The following is a 16276-nucleotide window of genomic DNA, read 5'->3' as shown; positions in this document are numbered from 1 at the left end:
GGTGATGCTCCAGGTGCTTCCCGCTGGGGAAGATTGCTGCTGAGAGGGAGAAGTCTTGGGGTGATGGGCAGAGATGTAAAACCCCTGCAGCTCCTGGTGTGCTCCCCTTCAGGTCTCCTACAGGAATAATATGGGATCTGAGGGAGCTCATGCCTGTCTGACCTCCAAGTGACCTTCAGCACATCTGAAGAAAAAGCCTCTGAGAAGCTGCCCTGGGTAGCAGCTCCCAGGTCCCCTCTGCCCAGGCTGGCTGAGGACAGGGCACACATGCACACCAGAGCCTGGCCCCCAGCAGCCAGGAGGGAAACCTGGGTTTCTCTGTAGGGACAAGTTAAAATATCACTTCTGAAGCTTATCATGACACTTCCCATCCCTGGAATTGTTCAGTTCAAGGCTGGATGGGGCTTTGAGTAGCCTGGTCCAGTGCAAGGTGTCCCTGCCCATGCCAGGGGATTGGAACTAGATGAGCTTTAAGGTACCTGCCAACCCAAACCATTCTATGATTTACTTTATTTCCATCTCCAGGTGGGCAGCCAAAAGCTTCATTTTGCTGGAAATCAGTCCCTGAAGCTACAGTTCCCTCCTGCACCCAGACAGACCAGGAGAGTACAAGTGATATCCTCAGGAAATTGCTGGAGCAGCCACAGCAAGGGCACAGCTGCTCTGGTGCTGGAGCTGAGGTTGGATGTCCTGTGTATCCCACTGAGTTTAAGGAACAGCTCAGTGCTTTGACAGCAGCAAACCCAGAGCATGGGGCTCACACAGCTCTCAGACTCCTGGAAGAGCATCAGTGGATGCATGTCCATGGCAAACAGGAGAGAGAGAAAGAAGAAAATTTTAGACAGCAGGTGTTTCATCTTAAGACGTGGGGGAACACCATAACTTACTGACAGTAACCTCATGCATTCTTAGAACACACTGCAGCCTATAAAGGGCCCTCACACTGTCCCCTGCCAAATTAATGTCCCTATTTCTGATAGAGGACAGCTCAGATACCAGATTTAGAAAGGAAATGTCTGTAGTTTTGCACCATGCCCAAGTGGGAATGGACTGGCTAAAACATTTGTGCACTATCAGCTCCAGGCAGACTGCCAGCTCCAAAGTTTTCAAACTTTATAATTAAAATTTGTCAGAAACATCAAAAGAAAAAGTAGACCTGGGATGATTGATCAGGAAGTTTCAATCAAGCTGAAGCAGAAGCCAACACTCCCGATTCCAGTGCACCCCAGCTCTGCAACAACCCATTAAATACAGATTTCTTGGAAAGCTCAGAAACAGGCACCAAACAGCAACAATTCCCCTCTGCTCCTCATTAACCTCTCTTCCTGCTTGCTTTTTTAACGTGCAGATAGATGAATATTTCAGAGGGCCAAGGCAGGGTTTGCACTATTTTCAGCTCATTATACCCACCACTCAGCTTCAAAATGAGGAAGAGGCAAGTGTTTGAGCAAAAGAGGAAAAACTTATGAAAATGCATGGTGTTGCCTCTCAGAAGTGTGGTCCTGGTGTGGCCAGGGCATGGCAGGGACAGAACCTCCCTGGGGCTGAGGCTGTTCTTGGCTGGGCTTGCAGCACCACGCTAGAGCTGGGCACAGCCTGGTGATGCTGCCAGAGGCTGCTCCATGAGGGATCACTGCTGCCAGATCCTTGGGAGCTGCTCCTGGGGATCACTGCTGCCAGATCCCTGGGATCTGCTCCTGGGAATCACTGCTGCCACACCTCATCAGCAGCCTCTCCCAGGGACAGTCTGCACAGGATCCATGGGGAGCATTTCAACTGCTGTCCTACCCAGGGAAGCACAGTGTTCATCCAAGGGAATTGCTGCAGGTAAAACAATAACACCTGGTTTGATTTCCTGATCTCTGACAGCAGAAGTTGCATTTGAAGCTAACAGAAGGATTTAGTACAACAGCCAGAGGCAGTGCCCAGGGTGCAATGACTGTGCTGGGTCCCTGTGTGATGGTGGCGTGTCAGGAATGAGCCGTGGGCAAGTCTGAAAACTCACCTGTTTCCCCCTTGTAAAATAAGCATTATTCTGTGCTTAGTAAAGCCCTTGCAGAGGATGAGAAGCAGTGCTCCAAGTGACCTTCCCCTAACAGCCACCAGAGGAAGGCAGTGGCAGCGGGCTGTTTCCTTGTGGTGGCCACTGGAGCTGTTGACTGTTGACAAATTAGCAGCAAATTGCAGCAGATTAGAGAGCTACAAACTCATGGCTTTCTGCAGTCCCATGGAACAATATCCAGATTGCATTGGCAGCATCAACAGTTTTCCATTCAGCTAACAAGCTGTGCAGAGATGAAGACAGCAAATTAAACTAACAGGAAAAGCAGATTCCTCATTTGCATTCTCAGAAGGCAGAAGAAGTTTCCCAACTGCTTTATCATCTGCAGCATACAGGACATCCAGCTCCCCGTGCCAGGGCTCAATAGGTGCTTGAATATCAAATGCAGAACCTGCAGCATTAATTACTTGTTTCCTCATGTTAATTCCTGAACTGTGAAGTCCAGGTGGAAGCCTACAACATGACCTCCTGCAACACTAATGTTTCATTTTTTGAAGCTCAATGGTCTCAAAATCCCTGTTGAAAAAAAGTTTCAGGCTCTAAACAAAACACCTGCTCATGTTTGATGGTCCCTCTCTGAGAAACCCCTTTGCCAAAAGATAATTCTTTTGGTGTAGTCTCTGCTTCAGAATAAATGAGAGCCAAAGTGGTGCCTCCCCACGGGATGCCCTTGCAGGTCTCCAGCATGGTCTGTCCTGGCTCCCCATGGCTGCATGGGGAGAGCAGCCAAGCCAAACCTCACTCAATCCACCACAGCTGCTCTTATTTTTATGCTTCCACTTAATAAGCTTCTGCATTTCCCATTTATTTTCACAGTGAAGATGTAAGCCCTATGCTCAGTGTCTCCAGCTATTTGTCCAGGGCAGGATGGGTGTCTCAGCCCTGTCAGAGATATTTAACATCTCTAAGGCAAACAATGCAGATCTCTTCTACACTCTTTCGTCCAGCAAAGCCTCTGAGCAGCACAGAACAGAGCAGTCCTGCAGGGAAAGCACATCTGCTCTGAAAAGATTGCAAAGAAAAAAACAAAACCTAAATACATTTTTCTGCTCCAGCAAATTCAACCAGCACCTCTTTAATCACAGATTTCTACTTTTAACAAAGCTGCAGCATGAATATCTTCTCTGTTTATTTTTTGTAGTTTGTTCATTTCAAAAGTAGGTTATAAACCCCCCAGAACCCTAATCCAGTTAAGGGAGGAGAAAGATAAGGCATTTTGCTGTCTTTTCTGCAATGACCCGTGTAGCAGAGACTAAAGTACAAATGAAAAAACACGAATTAAACCAATGATGAAAACAACAGCAACAGGAATCAGCGGGAGCTGCCCGGCAGAGCCCCCCGGGGCACGACCCCCTTCCCGAGGAGCGCCGGACCGAGCTGCAGAGCCCCGGTGGCAGCACAGAGGGCAGAGGGAAACCTGTGTGCCAGCTCGGGATTCCTGCCGGGGAGCCCCCCTGCCCTGCCTCTCGGGTTCCCTGCTGCCGGGAGCACCCCAGAGTCCCTTTTTTCCCAGCCCGACGGTCGAAGTTGGGATTCTTCGGCTCTGGTTCACAAGGTTGTTTATTGTCTGTTATCTGAAATATTTTCTCTCAGCCCCGCAGGGGTCTGATCTGCGGGTCTGTCAAGGACACACTGCCTGCCCCTGGGCTGGTGTCTACATTTTATTCTACAAGTTACATATACTTTATTTATCATTATTTTCCAATACCTATCACCTCTGTTAGACTGTCTACTTCTACTCTAGACCAATCTAAATGTGCCATCATCACCCAGAAGATGGAGGCTAGGAAGAAGAAGGAAGACGACTAGGACAACACCCAAATCCCTCCATCTTGTCTCCTAAACCCCTATAATGAAAAATCCCCAAAATTCCATTTTTCACCCGGTGATTAGCATTATTACTTTACTTGGACTTCTGTGACTTGTGATTCTTCATACAAGGTTGGTAATTTGCTCCATGGGTTAAGGTCAAAATCCCAAGTGTCTTTGGCTTTCTGCCAGGACTCCCCAGCCCCCTGCCAGGGGCTCGGGCCATCCAGGGCATCCAGAGGGATGTCCTGGGTTCCAACACCCGCCCATCTCAGCATCTCAGCTCCTCCTGTGCTCAGCATCCCAGCCCGGGGTCCCAACCAGAGGGACTCTGTGATCCAACCCAGCCTGCTTTAGTTTAGCCAAAGCCAAGATGAGGGAGGAAAAAAAGGGTATCTGAAGGACAAAATCACTGGAAAAATGCCTACAAGTTTGTTTGGTTTTTTGGGTGTTTTTTTTTTTTGCCTCCAGGGAAAAATTGGGTCATCTGGCTTTTCTTCTTAAAGAACACTTTCAAAGGAACATTTGAAAAATCCCAGACTTAAAGTATTTCAAGTTTTGTTTCAGTTTAATCCTTATATCTTCCCCTGAACACTGACAGCAGCCTCTCAATTTTTAGTTTACTTTTCGACAGCAAACCTGAACGAGTCACTGAGTTTTCCTAAATAGGACAGGAAAAGAAAAAACCCTCTGCTGCAGTTTTTCATTGAAAATTGAGAACCATAAATGCTCAAACCATTGGGGTGAGCTATGCATGGGACTGTTTCCTAACACAGTGCATGGGGAAGAGTCTCCCTGCTCACTCACTCAGCCCTGCTGCAGCTCATCAAAATGCTTCTTTGGGAGACCGTGTTTCAGAGGAGTCTTTGTGAATTTTTAATGCCGTGTGCTACTTAGTGTTTGCTGAATTCACAATTTTTCCACACCATCTCAGCAGCATCTGCTGCAGCCATGCGACCTGGAGGAGCACAGAGCCTTTCCCAGCACAGCTGAAAACCTGGGATCAGACAGATCCCATGGGCAGCGCAGGGAGAATCTTCCAGACCCTTCTGCAGAACCTTGTGATGCAGAACTGCCCCAAGGCACCACCCAGGTTTAAGGAGGATTGGAGTGGTGCCCTGGGAACGCAGAGCAGCACTGCCCACACTGGCACCCAGAAACCCAGCAGAACAGCACTGCCTGCAGCCTCTGCACTCTGCAGCTCTGCTCTCACCTCTTCTTTTCTCTTCAAGGTCTTGCAAAGCCCAGAGGTGAGGTCTGGAGAGCAGAGCCGGGAAGCGCTGGATGCTGGCATGAGAAACCAGCTGGGAAGGAGGAGAAAAAGGGGAATGTGGTTCGTAAAAGCCAAGACACAAACTGTCTGACACAAGGGTGAAGCACGACCATTCTGCTTTTGGTAGAACCAAATTTACACAGGAGAGCAGTGGTTCTCAGGGCCTCAGCCCTTAGGGTGATCCTTAACAGTTTCCAAGGTGAACCACACTCAGATGAGCTCTCTTCTGCTTCTCCAGGCTCTGGTAAGAAAATCACTGGAATCCTTTTACAGTTTTTTAAAAAAGAAACAGCACCAAAAAACCTCCCACCAGAACCCAACAGCATCTAGATTCACAGAAGTGCCATGCCAGGAAATGCTATACAAGATGCTCATAGGTTATCCAAATTGCTAACACTTTTTTTTCCCCCCAAAGCTGAGGAGCCCTAAGTGGGAACACAGCCCTGCTCTATTCTGCTCAGGAGAACAGAGGTACTAAAGCAGGAGTAAAGATAACCCAGCAACCAAGAAAGAAAACTCAGGCGCCACTCTGTACATGGATAACTCACTGTGGGTTGCCTGGCTTGGCAATAGAAACACTTGAGGAACTCTGTACTTCTCTGACACACTGAGCATTATGAGCTTTAGGTAATGGAATAGAAAATGGTAGGTTTAGTCCTTGATGATATCTCCTGTGATGTTTGATCAAACCCTCCTCGTGTGGAGGAGGTGATTTATTAGCAGAGATTGGACCCAATTGAAGAAAGAAGCATCCTGGTGCAGGAGAAGGCTCATCTGAGAGCTTCATCAAAGCAGCAGTTTACAGAGAGGTTTTCTGTCTCCCAGCACCACCAGCTCACATGTCAGTGCCAAACCTGCCATGAAAAAGCTTTCCAGAAAGCAAATAAGCATCATCACAGCCTTGGAGGAGCACAGCTCTCTGCAGGCTCTCCTTTGCCTGCAGGAAACACACTAAAATTCCCTGCCTTCCCAAGCTATTAGCACAGGCTGGTTTTCTAGACTGGTTCAATGCACAAAGCCATGTGTGAAACACACAAAAAAAGAGGAGATAATAATCTGGGATATAGGAAACAAAAGTCCTTGCAAAACCAGTAGGGTTGGTGAGGGCCAGGGTGCTGGCCAGGCCATGCTGTGGTGCCTGGTCAGAGGACACAGCTGACTGAGGGCTTGGTGACATTGGGCGTGGGAGATGACACAACATTTGCTGTTTCCTTCTATGTCCACCCTAATTAAAGAGAAGCTAATTCCAAGCCTTGCCTGTCTCTCATGGAGCACGCTGAGGTGCTTTTGCAGAGAGAAGGAAGCTCACAATGATCTGGGTGGTTTCCTCCCTGCCCAAATCCCACAGGATTTTGTCTGTCCTACAATGTGGCTCCTGATGCAAGCTCAGCCTCTGTGAATCTGCACCCAGTGCTGCTGCAATAGCTGTGCAGTGAGAAACGTTTAATCCTCATTCTTGTTTTATAAAAGGATCAAAATGCTCAGCATGCTGACAATTCAAAGGTTTAGCAGTCCAGCACAGAAATACGTACCACAGGCTTAAAACTTGAATACTAAAATTCTAGAAGACAGACAGTAAAAAGAAAAAGAGCCCTACTCATGCTGTACTGCAATGGCCCAGTCCTGCTCTGTACTGATTTATGAACATAAGAAAACTGCTTTCTTTCTCAGTGCCTTGGTTATCCAGTCTCTTGCTGTATGAACACATTTGCTCAGGTCAGTAAGGGGCTCTCAGAAAAAGCACAGGGGAAGGAAACAAGTGGCCCCAGTGATCCAGAGTTTAAGGCTCTTGATACTGAAAAAACGTGGATCTGTTTGCCCTGCTAAGTATTTCCTTCAGCTGCAGCCAGGTTTTCTGAGAGCAGCCTGATCCTTCAGCCAGGAATGCTGTGCGTGCAGAGGGCTCACCCTGCACACACAGGGACAATGGGGTATGTGGGAGGGAGCAGGGACATGCTCAGGTGCCACATGTGACATCCCACAGCCCCAGCTGGCAGCAGGGCAGGTATCTCTGCTCCTAAAAGGTGCCTTGGTCTGCCAATGGACACCTCCTTCTTCCACATCCTACCCAAATCTACCTCAACTGCCCATTCTTCTTTCTTTGCCCATTTGCCCCATTATTAGCCCCATAGACATGCTCAGGTGCCACATGTGACATCCCACAGCCCCAGCTGGCAGCAGGGCAGGTATCTCTGCTCCTAAAAGGTGCCTTGGTCTGCCAATGGACACCTCCTTCTTCCACCTCCTACCCAAATCTACCCTCAACCTCCCATCCTTCTTTCTTTGCCCATTTGCCCCATCATTAGCCCCATGGAGGGAGGGGAAATGGCAAATGGGAGAAGTACCAGGTGTCCTTGCTCGTTTGGGTATTGCAAATCTGCCTTTTTAGGAAATGTGCAGAAATTGTCTGCCCAGGCAACGAGGCAGCCCCAGCCCCGAGGTGCAGGACTCGGCAAGGCAGCGAGCACAGTGGGATTGCACTTGCTGAACAGCAGTCACCCTCTCCCTGGCTGCTGACCTTTGAAATGTCAGCCACCTCATTTAGAAAGCAACAATTGGGTTTGAAAAGTTTTTAAGGCTCTGTGTCCTGCTCCAGCCAATTCTGCAGACAGTGCTCTGCAGAACGTCTCCCACTGCTTGGTTTTTCCTTTGCCCTTCATCTCCCCAGGATTTCAGCATTTAGCACCTTGTTCTCTCATGCTGCTCTTGTTATAGCATGATTTAATATTCCTGGCTATGGACAGCCCCACTTCTGTAACTTCTTTTCAGTTAATTCTTCCCTCAGTTAAATGCTGGAAAACCATTTTCCCCTCTGATTTCCAGCTTAGGAAAACCTTTTGCAAGATCTAAACTCTGCTGTTTTCCTACAACTAGATTACATGATGCAGGGGAGAGGAAACAAGTTTAGTTCCTTTCTTTGAAAAATATAAATATTTTATCTTGTTTTTACAGTCTTATGCAAGTGCTTCCATTTATAGCACACACTTTTTTCCCCCACTGTTTGACACACACCAAGTGTATGAACTGATACCACGATCACTCCAGCTACAAAAGGATAACAAGACAATTCTGCACATGGCTGTGTTTGCACACAGCCAAAGCCTGAGCTTCAAAAAGCCCAGGGACAGTCATGCATTCCCCATTCCCTACCTCTGGTTTCCAGTTTGAAGCCCAGACAGGCAAGCTGTGTCTTCCTGCCACTCAGCTTTCCAGGCAGAAGTGTTTCAAATTAATTCATGGTCCCTTCCTGCCCCTCTGTCCTTCCTTTCCTCTCATCCCACCCCATGGGGATGTCACAGGGGTTAATGAGTGCTGCACATTTGCTCTCTGCAGATGGTGCTGGTGCCAAGGAAGGTGGCAGCGTGGTGCCATGGCAGCTCTGCAGCTACTCCTGCCTGCCAGGGTGCAGACTGCCCCATACTACTACTATTATTATTATTATTATTATTATTATTATTATTATTATTCTACACTGCAGAGCCTATTAATGTGAATACACCAGTAAAGATTTTGATAAATCTTGAACACTTTGCCAGTATTAATTCAATCTCTTTTAGAAGGTGGGGAGGGATAAATAAAGAGAAAAGGAAGCAACTGATGGTACTACAAAGGCGAGGAAGGAAAAGCAGCCTTGCTTAACAAAGTGTAGCATGTTTGAAAGCCAGCAAACCAGCCAGCTGGAAAAATAACATCTCCACGATGAACAGAAGATCCTTTAGAAGGGAAAATAAGCCTCAGTGCACTCATTTTTATTATCAGGCCAGGCCCAAGTCTGTGCTTTGGTGCTGGCACAGCAGAACAACACTCAGCCAAATCTCCATGTGCCTCAGGCAGAGCTTCTGTGGGCTCCTGGAGTCAGCACGAGGCTTAAGGACAAGAACCCCCACTGGATGTGCAGGGCACCAGAAGCAGCCAAAGGCCACACTCAGCAAAGCCTTTGAGTCTTGCTGCTCTGAGAGCCTGAGAGGTTGGAAATCCATGAGCAGCCAGGGGCTGAGGGCACTCCCACCTGCACGGTGTCAGGCTGGGGCCTCAGCACCAGCACCCAGTCAGGGCAGAGACTTGGCAGCAGGATCTGACCCTGGGTCCAAAGCCCAGGTCCAGGCTGAGCCCATTCTTGAAGCCAAGCCCAGCTGTAGCAGCCCTCTGAAGTTCTGCAGAGGCAGCAGGAGCACAGCCAGAGCATCTCCCTCTGCAGCTGGCACTCAGCTCTGCTGGGGCACCTGGCCAGCACAGACAGCTTTCACCTCTGCACTGGGCTGCAGCGGGGGCACAGAAAAGAAAGCTCCACTCAAAAAATAATTCAAAATTATTTCCACCTCTAAAACTTTCTGAAAGTGGTGCAGACTTTTTCCAGAGCAGCACATCACCTTCCCAGGGTGCAGCCAGCCCTGGAACCAGAGACACTCAGGCTCCTGCTTCCCAGCCCATGAACATCCATTTTACTCTTTGCTCACACATCCTCCCATGTAGAAAGATTGGCTGTTCCTGCCCCTCAGGTTGTCCTTGCTGGGATGTGTCATTGTTTCAGCTTCAGATATGCCTTTCCCCACTGCAAGTCAGTAAGATACACCCTTCTCTCACATATATGTTATCTGGTATTTTAAATGAGTGAGAAAGATAAGAGGAAGAAAAAGATGCCCATGATTTATAGCTGTTCCTGGCCAATTGCCTGAACACAGGCTGCCAGAACATATTTTCTCACAATTGTCAGGCAAAAATTGCTAGCACATTATGAGGATAACTTGCAGCAGTGTATTTATTCTGGATTCAATTTTTGCCTTATTTAATTTTAATAGCTATAATAAAAAATCTTCAATAAATACAGCTGATCTGCAGAAGATACCTAATTAAAAAGGATGCCAGAGCCCAGTGCTCTGTCCCTTGTTCCCACAGCAACAAGAGCAGAGGAGAGCAGGCAGGCAAAGAGGCAAGAGGAATGCTTTTCCTCCACTAAAGGTCTGCTCCGCTCCCCCTGAGGGAAATTCCCAGGGATTAAAGGCAAACATAGGGCAGCCCTGCTTCCGAGAAAGAGAAGTAGCAATAGAAGCTCTTAGTGAGATTTAGGTGGTGCAGCAAGAGAAATTACCTGATCTGAGGGTCACAGAAGAAGCCTGTGGTGGTGGCAAAGGCATTCTAAGGAGTCCCCAGACTCATCACCTCCCCCGGGTGTGCGTTGTCATTCTGCACCCTGTCACCCCCCAGTACACACTGGGAGCACACAGGCTGCTCCAGGTGGAACAGGTAAAACATCCAGGCTGGAGCACCTCTCCACCAAAGGCAGCATTGTGCACCAGCCAAATCTCCCAGGGGAGATTCACTGAACACTAACTGAGCCTCTGCATGAAGGCATCTCGCAGCCCCTCCACGCCTTTGAATGCAGTTTGGGAAATGTGGCACTGACGCTGCCACCAAGGCAGCAGGACAAAACCAGGCCTTTTTTAATCTCAGTTATGGCACATATTTAATCTGCCAGGATACTAAATCCAGTCAAGCTGCAGAAGTCCTTTCCAAGCACTTTAAAAAAAAAAAAAAAACAAAAAAAAACCCACCAAAAAAACCCCCACCAACACAAAACCCAACTAAACCAAATCAACAACAACATTAGCAGAAGAAATATCTATTTGCTGTATCTACTTTAAAATTTTTCCCTTTGAAAAGCAAGATGAGATATTAATGAGATGGATCAAAAATTTTTAAATCCTCAATGTCCATCATTTCCCTGACTTGCCACTGTAGCCAGAGCCTTCCCTTTCCCATGTGCTGCCATTTCCATGCAGAACAGACCTTCCTGCAGATACCCTCCTCTCCTGAAACAGGAGCCAACACTCACAGCTACATCTCATCCCCACAAGCTCCTGGCTTCCCTGTGGCAGGAGAAGTACCCCATTCCCACCACACCTGCACAGTTTTTGTCCCTGCCCACAGGTACCAGGTGCTCCTGGTGCAGCCCAGACTGGCAGACCCACGAGGTGCTCGTGGCTGTCACCTCTGCCCAGCTGCTTGGCCTTTATCTCCCCTCTGAGGTTTGCTACCCACTGACCTGAGCCAGGCCACAGGGACATTCCCAGCACCTGGCCCAGACAAGGAGCTGGAATCAGTTCAGGCCTTGTGTCATGAACTCAGAAGAGATTTGAGGGCAGATTCCCATCGACAAGGAAAATACATGAATATAATGTTACGACTGAAATTGCTATCAGGATACCTACAGCCATGTCACTCCAGGTCAACAATCCTCACACTCCAGAAAAACCAGGGCAAGTACCACCACTTTTAAGGCACTGTCATTAAAGCTTACATTTTTGGGGTTGGGTTTACGAGTAGGTAATAGCTCCTTAAGTGTTTTATCATGTCCTTTTCTGGCTGTCCTTGTGCCATGTACACACATTTGCTCTGCAGCCCCCAATTAAATCCCTCAACTTTGACTCTGGAAAAAAAACATCTTTAAAAATCCGCTCAGCTAATTGAGCAGCTTTTCAAAGTCTCCTCAGTAAACCACAATCCTTTATTCCCACTCTCCACAACACGGTCATTAAATCTCTTACAATAATATATCCCGTTTACTCCTGTCCAGCTGAAGCCTCTAATGAGGCTTGCAGAAGAAAACCCACATCTCCCAATCCACAAAGAGAAGAAGAAAATAAACTCCATCTTCTTTGGGTTGTACTGCGTGTCAGACCCTACTCAGTGCGCTTCAAAGCCAAAGGAGCTTTTGGAAATGCTGCCCTGGGGATCAAAGGCTGAGCCCCAAATTGCCAAGCTAAAGCACAACCCCTGCTCCACATCCCCCCCCTGCACCTATCATCCCTCCCTGCACCTCTCGGGGACACTCACAGCTGCTGTTGGCCTCCAGCCCTCTGTACTAAAGGAATTGAAAGGAGGAGCTGAGAGAGAGGGTGGACAGAGCAGGGAAAGAGCACTGCCTGTGAAAAGGCACAGGCTCTGTCACACACAGACCCCACCCCAGAGGCTGAGCACAGCTGCTCTCCCCACTGCCCAGGCCACAGACTGGGCATGAACAGATGCCCAGCCCAAACACGGGCATCTCCTTGCCCTGCCAGGTCAGCTCACTGAGCACAGGGAGCAACAGCTCCTGAGGGCAAGGGGTTTGATGGATCACGGGAAGAGGCTCGCAGGCAGGCGGGTCTGAACCTCTGACAGGGACAAACAGACAGCAGGAAGGCTCAGCTGATGGATCAGACTGAAATCCACATGTGGGGCACACTGGTGGAGGGTATCTAGTGCAAGAGCTCTGATCTAGTCTGTTCCTCCACGTCTGAGCACAGTGTGGTCCAGCAGAGGCCCAAGGGCTGACACTTCTGCCCAAATAGTGCTCACAGGAAGATCACCCTTCAGCTCAGCAGCATTGCCTTAGTTTTGAACAGGCTGAGGTGTAGCCTAATATGAAAGTGAAAAATCCTGTGTGTTTGGGTGTCTGACTGACTCTGAGGTTCAAATCCATTTACTGCTGATGCAGAAATGTCAGGAAACCCTGAAGGTTACAGCAGTTAATGGCTTTTACCATGGCCTTTGCTCAGCAGCTGAATTTTTGAGAAAGAGTGGAAAGAAAGGCTCAGCAGACACGAGGATGGTGCTGGGCACAAAAGGCAGCCAGGAGCTGCCAGCACAGCCCTGGAGTGCAGCAACATGTGGTTGAATGTATTTTACAGACATAAGGCAGTGAGCACCACAGGCAGCAAGCGCACCTGAAGGAAGCCAAATACTAGCTAAAGCTGATTTTCTAAGTTTTTCTTTAAGTCAAGTTTGATATTGTAGCTGAAGGTTTTACAGCAAAAGGGCAGGGACACAGGAGATGGCCACCTGCACTGCAAAGAACCTTGAATAGTGAGGAAAGGGCACTCTGCACAATGTCAGTCAGGAACCTGGGCCATCAGGGATCACCTGAAGTGTCAGCAAGCCAGTTGCATTCTGTTCAGACAGAGGAACATTCCCAGCTCGTTATAACCCTGCCAATCCCATTCCCTGCTCGTGGTGGTCACACTGAGACCAGCAGTGCCTCCACTGCCCACTGCAATGAAGGATCTCACAGTACTTTCTATTTTGGCTGCCTGTTCTCCCAGCAGGAAAGGGCCTCAGGAACAGGACAACAGAAATAGCAATTTTGGACAGTAATTGGGCCATAAATCGATGCTGTGCAGAAATAGGTGGAATATGGGCTGTTTTCCACTGTTGTGGAAATTAAAGTTGTTGTGCTGTCACATCATTGACTTGAGTTCTTGGGGGTTTCTGGGCTCAATCCAAACCTTGCCCAGCTGAAACCTTCTCTGGCTAAGCCTGGCACTAAGCAAACCATGTGTGGGCTCTGATTAAATCCAGGCTGCTGTATAACTCAGCCTGTAGCACATGAGGGTGCAATTGTTAACAAAGTCGTAACCCAGTGCACCCAATTCAAGATCTGCCCTGCAGAATTAAAGTAATCCAGGGGGAAAAAAAAATCTACCCCTTGATTCTAAGATGAATTTGCTAACAAGTAACAGGAAGTGACTTTAGAAGAAAAACAGATCCTAAAAAACTCCCAGCTCTTCATTTCTGCTGCACAGAGATGCAGCAGACACCCTCAAATCTTTGAAGAATGAAAAAGGCAGCCCTGAAAGGGCAAGAGCAACTGGGAAGGGCCCTTTCAAGCCAGTCAGTGATGAAAATCAAATCACAGAATCTTTTCCTAGGTGCATGGTGATAAAGGGTGGATAGAAGTACTGAACACATCTAATGACAGCCTACAGAGCATGGCCAGCAGCCACCTTTCACAATTACTATATTATCTCAAAATTCATCATCTGGTGGATAGGTTTGTTTATTATTTTGGGAACAGCATGTCTCAATTCAAGCAGATGTCCTCCCTTCCAAATCATGTGCTGTGAACTTTGCAAGGCCTTGCAAGCGTAACTGAGACCTTGGGAATGATACAGGAGTCCAAATAACTGAAAACAAATTCAAACTTTCCCCTTGTAAATAAAGGTCGCTGCACAGTCTTATAAAAACCGCTTTTTGATTGTCACATGAAATCTAGATTATCTAAATGCAAATCTTTTCTTATTTACTTAAAAGACAAAGATAAATACATTGAGACTGGTCATCTGGCCATGGAAGACCTATCAGATTTATCCATAGTTACAAAGCCTGATTCATCACTGAATTTTTCTACTTATATGTGGGTGGCTACTAATACTGGTTTTGTTATGCAAGAATTATAAATATTCTCACTGAGAACTAATGACTTAATTTAGATGCACCGGCAGGATACGAATAGCTCAAGGTTTTCCCAGCACATGAGGAGCAGCAGCCATGCAGAAGGTAATTACCTGGGTCTAGAAATAAGAGGTTTTGAAGAGTGATAGCCCATTCAGGCAGGAACTGCAAAACACCCAAGAGCTCACGGTTAAAGCACAATTCACCAGGGCTTGTGACTGTGGAAGGAAGGGTTATGTGTGCCCCAAGAAGTTTATTAGGTGTTCAGGGTCTTTTTATTCTGGTATCATTTATATACATCTGGAGTTATCAGTGCCCTAACTTGGCATCTTTTTAAGATCCAATAAAAGCACCCAAAGTTACAATGCCTTAATTTTTTTTCCTTGATGCCTTGAAAGCCACGTTATTGAAGTCCAAGTTGCTTACCACCATTCAACACCTGTGCAATTGTATCTTCTAAAAGGGCCTCAAATTCATGGGGAAATGGGGAAAGAAAAGTATTTCAAGTCTTAAAAACAACTTATGGACAGTTACCAAGCTAAAAATGGGGTCTTTGGATCATCTGCTCACCAGTGATAATTTTCTCCATCCATCTATCTGAATTCTCTGTGATCCCACACTACCAGAACTGAAGAGGCATTTTCACTCCATATTGCCCCAATTTCTGTACCAATAACTCAAGATCAGCAAGAGGCACTCTCAGAGTGAAAGGAAGAAAAGGAAGCATTCACACAGTAACCTGTGTCTGGTTGCATTTGTAAATTTGAGCTCCAGGCATATCTACAGAAAAATATACATTTCTTCCTACTTTCAGCTCACTAGAGGGGATCAAAATAATTTCTCCAAGTGGGGTCTGGAAAAGGTGAATGTGACTATGAGAGCTATTGCCACTAAACATCCTACAAATTCCCCGGATCTGTAAAGTCCTCAGAGGAACTGTCCCTATCTACAAACCTGACACTGAGGACAGGCACACAGCATTTGTGAAGGGCTGGAAATGGCTGGTAGCTTCACCCATGTGTTCCTTTGGAGACACCCTGCACCAGGATTCATTCAGCCTTCTCCCCTTTGCTGAAGGTCCAGGACTCTCCCTGCTGTCCCATCACCATCCCTTCATCAAGAAACCATCCATGGGGGAAACCTCACTCTCTTCCTTTGTGTACTGCTGATAACAAGGCTGATTTCTACTCAGGTGACACTTAGGACATGCCTTCTCTAACATTATGAAGAACTTGAGCTCTTGAACATCTCAAGCTGGTGATGTGCTACTCAGGTGACACTTAGGACATGCCTTCTCTAACATTATGAAGAACTTGAGTTCTTGAATGTCTCAAGCTGGTGCTGAGAGAGATATCTGAAGCTTTTCATTTGCTTGGTTTTGTTTTTCTGCCTTTTTCCAGCTTTTGGAGCCTGTGAGATCCCCATACCTCTGGTCAGCAGAGGCATCATGGCCACAAAGCCACCAGGCAGAGCAGCAGTGCCAGTTCATGTGTAGGCAGCAGAGCTCCCTCTCCTCACAAGGGCACAGCCCCACTCACAGCTGGCCAGGCTCCCTGGCCAGTTTGTGGTGATGCTGATGTGCAAAGCTGTTTATGTTCCTCTCTTGTCAGGAGCTCTCTCTGTGCCCCCATGGTTTCTAGTGCAGTTTGCTATGAGACTTGTAGCACTGGGATGTGCAGACCTTTCCTTGCACAGAATAGCAGCATAAATCCCATTTAATGAGCTCTTAAGTGACTAACAGAAATCTCTGAGCAGCTATTTAAAGGACAAGCCCTACTGGGATAGGAATGGGCACAATGCCATTGCCCTCATGGCTCTTAACCAAAAAAGCCCTTTCCAAATACCAATTCCTGCTTCATTCATGCTTTCTTTTTCCCCCCTTTATTAGTTCTGCTACGTCCTCTGCAGGCCTTCAGCTGATC

General features: G+C 47.5%; 1 protein-coding gene across 1 annotated transcript in view; it reads right to left on the bottom strand.

The window, feature by feature from the left end:
- Nucleotides 1–16276, bottom strand: part of NECAB2 (N-terminal EF-hand calcium binding protein 2) — a 74532-nt gene that overhangs the window by 44772 nt on the left and 13484 nt on the right. The gene's annotated exons all lie outside the window — the stretch shown is intronic.

This window comes from Onychostruthus taczanowskii, unplaced genomic scaffold (genome assembly GCF_017590055.1).
Source record: "Onychostruthus taczanowskii isolate IOZ18803 unplaced genomic scaffold, ASM1759005v1 scaffold18, whole genome shotgun sequence".
NCBI classification, from domain to species: Eukaryota; Metazoa; Chordata; class Aves; order Passeriformes; family Passeridae; genus Onychostruthus; species Onychostruthus taczanowskii.
This window is presented reverse-complemented; position numbering and strand designations above follow the sequence as displayed.